Source organism: Rhipicephalus microplus, chromosome 4 (genome assembly GCF_043290135.1).
Source record: "Rhipicephalus microplus isolate Deutch F79 chromosome 4, USDA_Rmic, whole genome shotgun sequence".
In the NCBI taxonomy this organism is placed as follows: Eukaryota; Metazoa; Arthropoda; class Arachnida; order Ixodida; family Ixodidae; genus Rhipicephalus; species Rhipicephalus microplus.
Window position 1 is genome coordinate 23907040 of NC_134703.1, and position 12078 is coordinate 23919117.

The window sequence follows — 12078 nt, forward strand, 5'->3', positions numbered from 1 at the left end:
GAAGAGGAGCGACGGCGCGCTACCGGCTCCTGCAGGCGCCGGCGTGAACGCGAAGAGTTGGTTGCGCCAACGCGTAAATGGATCCGGGCTGCTCGATGGAGATGAAAAGGAAAAGGAAGTAAAATAGGGGAAAACAACGGCAGGGAGGCTAACCAGCCTATAGGCAGCCGGTTTGCTACCCTGCGCATGGGAGGGGGATGGGGGAGATGAAAGATAAAGAGCCGCTGAGAGAGGAAAGGGAGACAAACACAGCACATTCGGCAGCACACGCGCGCACACTCAGTCATTTTCCAGTCTTGTCTTTCGCGGTGTGTGACATTGCTGTTACAGCCGTTTGTTCAAGTCCGTGTCGCGTAGGAATTTCAACAGAGCTTTTGTCGCCTTCCGTTGCAATGTCTTCTCTCGGACACTTGACAGAATAGTGTCATTCGGCTGTTGTCGATGCGCGCAAGAACGGATGCCAGTGACTGTCTCTGGATGTCGTACAACGGACAGTCGCACCCGATGTGGTGTAGCGTCTCATCGCAATGACAGGCGTCGCAGAGAGCGTTGTCGGCCATTCCTACGACAAAGGAATAAGATTTTGTAAATGCCACTCCTAGCCATAAGCGATGAAGAAGGGTGGCTTCTCTTCGGTCGAGCTCAGTGGGCATGCGGAGAGCCATCAAAGAGGACAGGTGGTGTAGACGATTCGTCTCGTTGCTTGGTGGGAACGGATGCACTGGCCGCACGTGATAAAGACACTGCATGGTTTTGCGAGCTGATACCACGAACATGGGTGACCAACGTAGAATGTTGGCGGCCGAGCATTTGCTTTCGGACAGGTATTTCTGGTCACGAAGACTTGGGCAGGCCGAAATGCACGCTCTTTCCCTCCATCCAGGGTTGCCAGATCCTCGAAGAGATAAAGAGCCACCAAATTTACCAAGGTAGCCAGAACAGTAGCCTACCAGCAGCCTTTATTTTATTAGATCCGAAGTAGCTCTTTGACTAGCCGAGTAGCTCTTTGACTAGACGTCCCCGTCTCCGTGCCAACGCGCCGTACTGCGCTTCCCACACCGAAGGTGTGGGGCGGTGCCAAGTAGGTCAGGTCTTCCCTCACAGTGCGCAGTGACGTCACTCTGTCTATCGCCTGCTGCGCGCTCGCCGCGTGTCACATCTCTCTCGCTTCACGCTCTCCACCGCTCGAGCGCACATCGAGTGAACACTCTTTCGGATCCCTTATCTGCGATGGAGATGACGCCGGAACATGCGCCGATGTGATTTGGCCTAACCAGGCCGTTGCAGACGTTGCGAGAGTTAGCAGGGCCGATCGCGTTCGCGAACGGTGACGTCGTTTCCTGCAGCACCGATGAGGCGCGAGCCAGGGAAGTCGAACGCACGCGTCAGCAGCGGAAGGCCAATGGCACCGACGATGCGCGAGTGTCCGTGCGCAACGTTTCTGCTTCGCATCCCATCAGGGATGCGAAGCAGAAAGAGAAGATGTTAATTTTTTTGAGCAAGAAAAAGTTGGCAAAGGTAGTTTCAGTTAAATTATCACTGCTTTCTGACACTGGAAAACACAAAAATATACATCACAGCAATGTCTATAACATCTAAATGAAGTAAAGAGAGATCAAGGGGCTTCCTGAAGCATTATACTAAAGAAAATTGGCAATTATTACTGCACCGGCAGTCAAGCGTACATAATCGAATTCGCTTTTGCCAGCTGCCCCGCGGCGCTGTTAATGTAGAGTGAGCAAAGTGCTTCGTTTTTTGTAGTAAATGTAGCGCAGTTTTTTAATCACGTTAATGTAGAGCTTGTGTAGAGCGAAAGGGCTGAGGCCTAGTGTTATTATTTTTAAACCACGCGAAACGCATTAAAATCCGTGCATATTACGCTTGGAAGCTGAGCGTGATAAAAAATGGCAGCATATCCACGGAGTGAATGATGGATAGTGGGGCGAAGCATCCGTCCGTCCATTCGTTCTTGCTTCCGTCCACCCATGCGTGCGTTTGTGTGGCCGCCCGCGCGTCCATCCGCCCGCCCGTGCGTGCGTCTGTTCGTGCGTCCGCACGTTCATCTGTGCGTCCTTCCCTGCTTTCGTCCATGCAACCGCTCCTGCGTCCGTTCATGCGTCCATCCGTCCGTGCAGCCATCCGTGCGTCCGTCCATGCATATGTCTGTGTGTCCATTTGTCCACCTATTCAACACTCCAAGTACCACCATCTCGCATCTTTTCATCATATATTCCTCATATAGAAGCACCGCCATCCAGTGGACATTCCAAGGACTGAACGAGAGAAGGCACACGCACACTTTCTTACGGCTTGCGCTTCGTGTCTACTTCCCACCTTTAACCACCTCGAGTTCATGGTATATACTGGTTCACTGTATTCATGGCACTGCGGCCCAACGCTCGCTAAACCTTTCTAAAACCTAGGAGGTTACGCCCAGCGAGTATAACGTAGCAACCCTTTTTTGTCTTCTGTGCGTTGTTGAACAACAGAAAATTTGCGGCGTGCGCGTTAACTAAAAGCTGAATTCTCCTGTCTCTCATTTCCCCTTAGCAGCCATTGGCACGTATACATTGAGCACTATCTTTTATTGTTCAACAACGCACAGAAGAAATCTCTCACCGGCACCACCTTGGAGGTCAAAATGTAATACTTGTTACACACTATACTACTACGGCCACGAGGGACGAACGGGTGCCACTATAAGGAGCTTCGCCATCAGCGTTCGTGTTTTATTGTGTGTGTGCGGCTCTCGCCGACGCGCGCGTCCAGTGTTTCGGTGGCGTCTCTTCGGCGTCTCACCCGCATTCAGGTTCCCCGGGGCTTCGGCCGAGACGTCGCCGACCCCTGGGGCCCCTGGGAAGATGGCGTCGAGGCCAGTATGCACCCCGCCAAAAGAACATTGTTTCACGTTTGCCGTTCCTGAAGGCGCGGTCCCCGTCGATGAGATCATCGAGTGTCTCGAAGAGACGACCGGTAGCGAAGGGGTGTCGTTCCTGCAACACCTCGGCGCTTTGAAGTTCTTGGTAGCAACGAGGACATCGGAACAATTAAGCCACCAAGCTCATGGTGAATGAAGGTTTTGTCCTTCAGAAGAAAAAAGTTCAAGTGGAAGTCGTCGGCCCACCAAGTGTGTTCATGAGTGTGTACAGGTTGCCGCCGTACATACCCGATGACACGGTCGTCTCTGCTTTGCAGCCTTTCGGCAAAGTACGTAGTATAACATATGTTACTCTGCAACGACGTCAGTCTACATTTACCCCTCGTCAGTCTACATTTACATTTACCACGTCAGTCTACATTTACTGTATATATGAGTGGTGAAGATGGAAATGGCAAAGCCGGCACCGAACTTCATTTCAATCCACGGACACCGCGTTATGTTGGAGTGCCGTGGCATGCGTCGCGTCTGTGCGCGTTGCCACAACGAAGGCCACATGGCCGTGGTCTGTGCAACACCATTTTGTCATAGGTGCAGTGCGTACGGACACGCTGTGAAAGAGTGCATAGAAGCCCGCAGAAGGTGTGGAGGTGATCACCCGACCAAAGAATGTTTCAAGCGCAGATCATACGCAGACGCAGCTCGGAAGACGCCGTCACCGAGTGTCCAAGACTTCCCAACAGTTGAAGAATCCTCTTCAAGCTCGCCCCGCCGTGGTGGTCTAGTGGCTAAGGTACTCGGCTGCTGACCCGCAGGGCGCGGGTTCGAATCACGGCTGCGGCGGCTGCATTTCTGATGGAGGCGGAAATGTTGTAGGCCCGTGTGCTCAGATTTGGGTGCACGTTAAAGAACCCCAGGTGGTCTAAATTTCCGGAGCCCTCCACTACGGCGTCTCTCATAATCATAGAGTGGTTTTGGGACGTTAAACCCCACATATCAATCAATAAATCCTCTTCAAGCTCCTCAAGTGTGGCCGCGCAATCTGGCACCTATGAAGTACTGCGTCGTCAAAAGAAAACGACAAGAGTCAAGACACCAGACCACTGTGATGAAGAGAGACTGCCCGATGATTTCGTAGACGCGCAGTCGGAAGACGCTACTCGCGTCAAGCCGGCCAGTACGCCAGGCTGGGCAACTTCAGATGAACAGCCCGCTCAGACGCAACATGAATACCCAAATGGGAGTTCCACGGAAACGTCCAGTGATTTTTCTTCACTAGTAGGCAGCATCAAAACTCGACATAACTGCAGCGCATCAATGGCGTCCGAGAAGCGCCAAACGCCGGACGACTTGGTACCCATTACAAGAGGCATCGCAGAAAGCACTGCTTTGATTTCCTCTGCCACGACAGCGACAGACACCAGTGACAGCACACCAAACGCTAACCTTGGAATGTCGACAACCTCGAAGAACATGAACGCTACGCCTTCGACATCGATAAAGCAGCTAAGAAGCCGACCACCAACGCGGAGCAAACCGGTGGACACCGAGGTTTCTACCAAACCCGCACGATCTGCAGACGCATCGAGTCCTTCGAGTTCACAATGCCGATCCAAGCCAGGCAGTGGGAGCAGCGGCAGCGACTCCGCTAAACAGGGAACTTTAAAGAAATTCCGCGTGGGATCACCACCACGGCAAACGTCACCAACTATGAGCGACGACGATATGGACTTTTAGCATTTGGCGCTCCTCTCTCTTACCTTTTCTTTCCTTTAAGCAACTTCCTCGCCTTTATTTCAACGATGGCATCACTTTCTTTTATGTCGTTCAATGTTCGCGGTTTCCGAAATCCGGTGAAGCCAACGTTACTAGATACTTTTTTCAGTTTGCAAACTGCGGCGCCGCGAGTGTCACCCTTCCCTGTACTGGTAAAAAAGCCGCAAGCGCGTCCCCTCTCGGCGGTGCCCGGACCCACGCCGGCGGAGTTACTGCAGTTGTGTTCTTATGCCGGGTGCTGCTTTGTTGCTTTCAAGTGTGCTTCGTAGTCATCGCTGTCACTGAGTCCCAGCAAGATTTATTTCGACGTAACTCGCGTATACTGTGTGCTCTGGCTGCAACTTACTACGGTAGCGATCAACGTGGTGCCCGGCGTGGCACCGACGCTGTCAGCGTTGGCGTGATCTGCATGCTTCCGGGTGTTTTTTAATGTCTTCAACTCAGTCATCGCTTTCCCTGTGAGCTACACAGCTCACATGTGTCATGTGACGGTTCTTGAATGTGAGAAAACATGCCTCGCTGCTTTGTGACTGGTTGCCGAAGTGGGTACGATTCGACGAAATCTGCGGCCGAAAAGAGGCATTTTTTCAAGCCTCCCGCTGACGAGGTGCGCCTTCAACTGTGGCGACGGGCTATACCGAGATCGGATACATTTAGACTTAATGCTGTGGCCCACTCTCAATGGTTTTTTTTTTACATAGGCAATCGAATTTTAAAGAACAGGAACGCAAAAGAGCTGTATGAACAGAAGTCCCGCAAGATTCGGGCATCGCGCTCACGTCTCTGCCGTGTGGCATCGCCTTAGCGGCTCAACTGGTGATTTACTTGCACACTCGTAATAACCTTCGCTCACCCTCTCGGGAAATAACTCCCATTACACAAAATTAACCGCGTAAATTCCGTTTAACATTGCGCGAAGGCTCCGTTACGATGCGGCGACCGGTCAAATACTAGATTACCTCAGTTTGCAAACTCCGCCGGGATGCGGCGGCGAAACGCGGCCCCCTTCGTTTCCCGCTCTCTAGGTGGCGCTTCCGACGCCATTTGACCTAGAGAGCGGGAAACGAAGGGGGCCGCGTTTCGCCGCCGCATCCCGGCGGAGTTTGCAAACTGAGGTAATCTAGTAACGCTGGGTGAAGCAGCAGACAGTACTTGACCTCGCGCGGGCACATCGCGTAGACATGCTCTTTTTTCAGGAGACAAACTTTTGTACTAAGCTTGACGTTGCAGAGTTTCAGGAAAGGTTTCATGTAGAGGCCTTCTTCTCACTCACAGATGTGCGTGCACGTGGCACAGGAGTTCTTTTCATGAACGCAACGCTGAGGAGGGGTGCTCACTGTCTTGTTGACACTGAAGGCCGCATCATAACAGTAGATGTGGTACTTAACTGCAAACGAATCAGATTTGTCAACGTATATGCGCCCGTAACGAGTTCAGAAATGAACGGGTTCTATAAAGGTGTGAGAAATTTTTTGATCGAGCCGATATCATATGTGCTTGTCGGAGATTTTAACTACACGAGGCGTCAGGGGTCCCGGCCAAGGCGCCAACAATTATTACGCTAGAGAACTACAGCAATTAGTTCAAGGTTTCAAGCTGTCAGATGGGTGGTTAACTCTACATGGAGTCGGGTTTGTCGCAAGCCGCGCTTGTGGCATTCAACAAAGCCGAATTGATAGAGTTTATGTACCCGAAGACTGTTTAGCGAACCTACAAGCATGTGAGGTGGTCCAGCTTGCACCAAGCCAGCAGAAACTCGGCGATTACGCTCCGTTACTCTTCACGTTTAAGGTGAGCACAACAACGAGAATCCACAAACCATGGAGGATGGACCCAACTATTCTTCATGACGACGAAAGCATTTCCGTACTTCAAACTGAGCTGGCGGCCTCACTGGCAGAAGTGCCTTCCATAACTCCGACTTCGTGGGACCACTTAAAATCTCGCTGGCGCCTCATAGCTCAACAGGCAGGAAAAGCGCGCCACGGTCGCCTCACGGCCAAGATAAAGGAGATTCTCCGACGCATTCAAAGTATTGAAAGCGGTGGGTCAACTACGTTCGCTATGATCGAATACCTTGAAGCACAAAAAATTAAGTATCAAAATCTTCTAAAGCAGAGGTCCCAGGCTACAAGGCTCGCAAGAGAAATGCACTTATCGACAGATGAAATTGAAAACTTGACATATGCGCAAAGAAACCGAGATCGTCGATGCCAGCCCTGCTACATCAATGAGGCGCTGAGAGAGGATGGTACCATTGTTCATGAGACCCGGACGAAGTTCACAAAGTTTTCCGAGACTACTTTGCAAAACTGTTTACTGCAGACCATGACGCACAGGACGACAGGTTTACTGCTAAACTCTCAGCCTCTTGCAAAGGTTTGCCATCGCTAGGCTAGGAAGACTGCTTAGTATTATATGCAGAAACTGATAAAGAAGAAGTATGGTACGCCCTAAAATCAATGAATATGTCCACGTCACCAGGCCCAGACGGAATACTCACGGGATTTTATCTGCATTTATTTGATATCTTGGGAGATGCGATCACCGATCTCGTGAATATTTTGTTGCGTGATGGCCATAAACCGCAGTCCTTCAGCGAAGGAAGGGTGATTCTATTACTGAAAGAGGGTATGGAGCCGTCAGATCCTAAATCGTGGAGGCCCATTACTCTTCTAAACACAGACTATAAGTTAGTAGCCACGCTGCTATCACGGCGTCTGCGGCCTTTCTTGGAAGAGATCGTGTCCCCCTTGCAGTCATGTGCAACACCAAGACGTTCCGTCTTCGTACCTCTTACAATCATCAGAGACCTTTTCGCATATGCCAATGAAAAACAAATCTCAGGTGTATACATTTCTCTTGATCAGGCCAAAGCATTTGATAGAGTTGAACATGAGTATCTTTTCGCTATTTTGCGCATATTTGGCCTCCCAGAGCAGTATGTGCGACATGTAGAAATACTTTATCAGGACCTGTCAAGCTGTCTTTATTTCAACGATGAAGGGACCAGAAGCTTTGAAATTCAAAAAGGGGCGAGGCAAAGCTGTCCGTTGTCTTCGGTATTATTCATTTTGTCTCTAGAGCCTTTGATTAGAAAGGTTGCAAGCTGCGAGCGCATAGTGGGTTTCCCAATGCCAGGCAAGGAAACCTTCAAAATTGTCGCATACGCCGATGATATTTCGGTATTTTTTTGCAACTTGTTTAGCTATAGTACATTTCTTGACATTTTTGCTGAGTATTCCTATCTGTCTGGTGCTCTTTTGAACACCACCAAATGTAAGGCATTGCGCTTCGGAGGCTTCTGAGAACTATTGCCAGGAGACTTAGAATACGTTCAAGCTGTTAAGGTGTTAGGCGTTTACTTTGAAAGAGATGTGTAAAAAAAGACCTGGAATGACGTGCTTAGGAAATCTACCGATGTCATAGCAGCAGCCACTCATTTTAACCTGTCACTAACGGCAAAAGCAACAGTCATCAAGACACAAACATGCGCTTTTGCGTTTTACATACCACACGTCGCCCTGCCACCTCGCCGTGTTACAGGACGCCTCGCCTCTATGGCGGGGATCTTCATCTGGGGAGGAAAACCAGCAAAGGTACCGAGTAAATTTTTACGGCTTCCCACAAACCGTGGAGGCTTGAGCCTCCCAGACATACCAACGTTCACGAGAGCGCTGGCTGCAAAAACAACACAGAAGCTGTTCGATGACAGCAACTACCCCGGGTACAGGCTCATGATGTACTGGAGCAGTACACTAAAAGGTACTTTCACGGCCAATCCGTACATCGGACCACGAGCAGAAATTCCGCTTAAGTTTTACTGAGCTGCCACTGGCTTAAAACGAACAGTGGAATCAATAGGTTCATGCAGTCTGGAAGATGTTTCATCGCAAGAATTAAGCGAAATGGTGACAAGTAGCACACTGAGCAAAGAGGAAGAAACAGCATCCTGCACGAGAAAATGGAAACGTTGGCGTTGCAATCGCGTGCCTAACCAGGTGCGCGAATTTGATAGGTTGAGAAGATGGAGGGCATTGCCTACGCGTGACCGGTTAGCACATTGGGGAGTCGTTCCAAATGACCGCTGCCCATACTGCGGCAAAAAAGAGACGGCCCAACATGCTCTGTTTCAGTGCTCGGTGGCGAGGGGCGTCTGGCACATGGTACAACGCCTCTCTGGCTTTCGCACGGCGCGCATGGGAACATAACGTGGGCTGTTTGCAAGACTGGTCTTTACAGTAACCTTGTACGTATACTTTGGCGGCGACGCTGTTTATCGAAAGTATGGCACAAGCCGTATAGAGGCGCCTATCCCGCACTACAGAAAATTCAGCTCATTGTGTGGAATTACCTAGATCGGCAGCTTGAAACGCACGGCGAAGAGGCCTTCCGTCGACGATGGCACACACGTTTCTTCAAAGTAAGAGAGGGACAGCTGAGGTTTCTCGTTGTCCCGTACTAGCCATGCGCCCACTCTAGTACGCATGCATAAGTGTTATCCTGTAAAATGTGACTGACCTGATTTTTTAATTTTCCTTTGACTTGTAACATTTGGATACCAAGTGATCAATTAGATGTTGGTGCTCATTTGTAAGATGTATACACTGTCTTCACTTGTTTTCGATGTTTCGTTTGTGTACGTACAAGTTAAGTGTAAAATAAACTTCCCCTTTTCGCCCCGAAAAAATGACAGCGTATCCACGGAGTGGATGATGGAGAGTGGGGCGAAGCATCCATCCGTCCATTCGTTCTTGCTTCCGTCCGTCCATGCGTCCGTCTCGGTGACCATCCGTGCGTCCATCCGCCCGTCCATTCGTGCGTCTGTTCGTGCGTCCACACGTCCATCCATGCGTCCGTCCCTGCGTTCGTCCATGCGTCCGCTTCTGCGTCCATCCGTCCGCGCAGCCACCCGTGCGTCCGTCCCTGCATCTGTCTGTGTGTCCGTTCGTCCACCTAGTCAACACTCACTCCAAGTACCACCATCTCGCATCTTTTCATCATATATTCCGCATATAGAAGCACCGCCATCCAGCGGACATTCCGAGGACTAAACGAGACGTGGCACACGCACACTTTCTTACGGCTTGCGCTTCGTGTCTGCTTCCCGTCTTTAACCACCTCGAGTTCATGGTATATACTAGTTCACTGTATTCATGGCACTGCGGCCCAACGCTCGCTAAACCTTTCTAAAACCAAGGAGGTTACGCCCAGCGAGTATAACGTAGCAACCCTTTCTTGTCTGATAGTGCTCAATGTACATGCCAATGGCTGCTAATTGGGAATGAGAGACAGGGGAATTCGGGTTTTAGTTAACGCGCAAGCTGCGATTTTTTTTTATTTTTCAGCAACGCACAGGAGAAATCTCCCACCGGCACCACCTTGCAGGTCAAAGCGTAAGACTGGTACGACGAGGTACGAACGCGTGCAACTTTAAGGAGCTTCGCCCCTAAAAACTGAAGTGCGCACGAAAAACGTAAGCATTGGCGACATGCATTTGTTATATCAGTTACGTACTGCGTCTGCTCGAGTTACACATCTGAAATATTATTACATACAATCAAGCCTTATTAAACTTGAACTCATCGATTGTGAAGAAAGACCAAGTAAATAGGCTGTGTTTTCTGTCTCAAAACCTGCGTTACAGGGCCTGTGGTCACTTCTCCGACGCGGATGTCACGACCAGTTGACCCACTATACCGTGAAACTTCACCACCTCTTGATACAAAAATGCCGCCACATCCACGAAGTGAATGATGATGAGTGGGCGAAGCTCCGGAGGTAAACCTGGTAAACCATAAATCCTCCGTACATTTTGCCCACTCGATTTTATTGCAACGCTCCCCCTAGCGCACGTCGCCGCACTATATCGAACGATGACACGCGCCATATGTGGCATCATTCCTATTTTATAACACCTCGCATCTTTCATAATCAACTACACGTACCGTCGTCTAGTTTATAACATCTTGCATCTTTTGGGCGGACGGACGGACGGACGGACGGACGGATGGATGGATGGATGGACGGACGGACGGACGGATGGACGGACGGACGGACGGATGGATGAATGGATGGATGGATGGATGGACGGACGGATGGACGGATGGATATGGCTGTACCCTTTAGATCGGGCGGTGGCTAGTGGAATACTTAATGCCGTCAGCTACAAGTACCGCCATCTAGTGAACACTGCAAGAACTGAACGAGAGGTGGCTACGGACGGACGGACGGACGGATGGATGGATGGATGGATGGATGGATGGACGGATGGATATGGCTGTACCCTTTAGATCGGGCGGTGGCTAGCATAATACTTAATGCCGTCAGCTACAAGTACCGCCATCTAGTGAACACTGCAAGAACTGAACGAGATGTGGCTACATACAGGGGACGCACAGCCCACGCCTTAAGGAGCTTCGCTCCTAAAAAGGCCGTGACATCGTCTTTCAATGGTTACCTGGGCATTGTGGTATAAGCGGAAAGGATTCGGCAGATCATGCTGCTCGCACGTCACATGAAGAAACAAACAGCGTTCTAATTCCGCTTTCAATAGCGGACGCGGCGAGGCAGATTCGTCGACGGGCCCGCAGTCTCACACTGACTCAGGGGAACACACCAAGCATACAACGTACAAGACTACACGAACTTGACCCTTCACTACAACTCCGGCCTCCACCCGGCCTATCGCCTTTGACTGGGAGTTGCCTTCGTGAAAGCTTATACCACGTTAATTGGCATGACTGACAGTGCGGTATGCGATGTTTGCGGCACCGATGAAAATATCGAACACCTCCTGTACCACTGTTCTCAATTTGCTCCAGACAGATAAGTACTTGCCAACGCAATGCGGCGACTGGATTTTCGGCCTCTTTTTGTGCAGGTGCTATTACAGCCGCGTCCACATTCCTCGACAGCCCACCAGGAAGTGAAAGCCCTCTTGTGTTTCTTAAGAAAGACAGGCTTGTGTGAACGCCTATGACATAAGGTGGAGTTCTACACGCTGCAGTGAAATTGCTCTCAGTCTCTCTTCTTTTTCTTTTCCTTCTCTTCCCTCTTTCTCGTCTTTCTTGTCCCCTTCCCTAATCCCCCAGTGTGGGGTAGTCAACCTAATGTCTTTCTGGTTAACCTCCCTGCTTTCTCCCTTTTGTTTTTGTTGCTTCCTTCCTTCCTTCCTTCCTTCCTTCCTTATTTACTTCCTTCCTTCCTTATTTACTTCCTTCCTTCCTTACACACAACATACCAAACCTAGTTATAATATAGCAAAACTTAGTTACAACATTTCGAAACCTGCGACAACTATTTATCATATAGCAGCGAACGGCATCAGCCTAAACACGTCAAGATCGAACAGCTATGCTGTTCCAAGCCTTGCACAACTAAGCGAAAACTTCCAGCATTTTAGGAGCGAAGCTCCTTAAGGC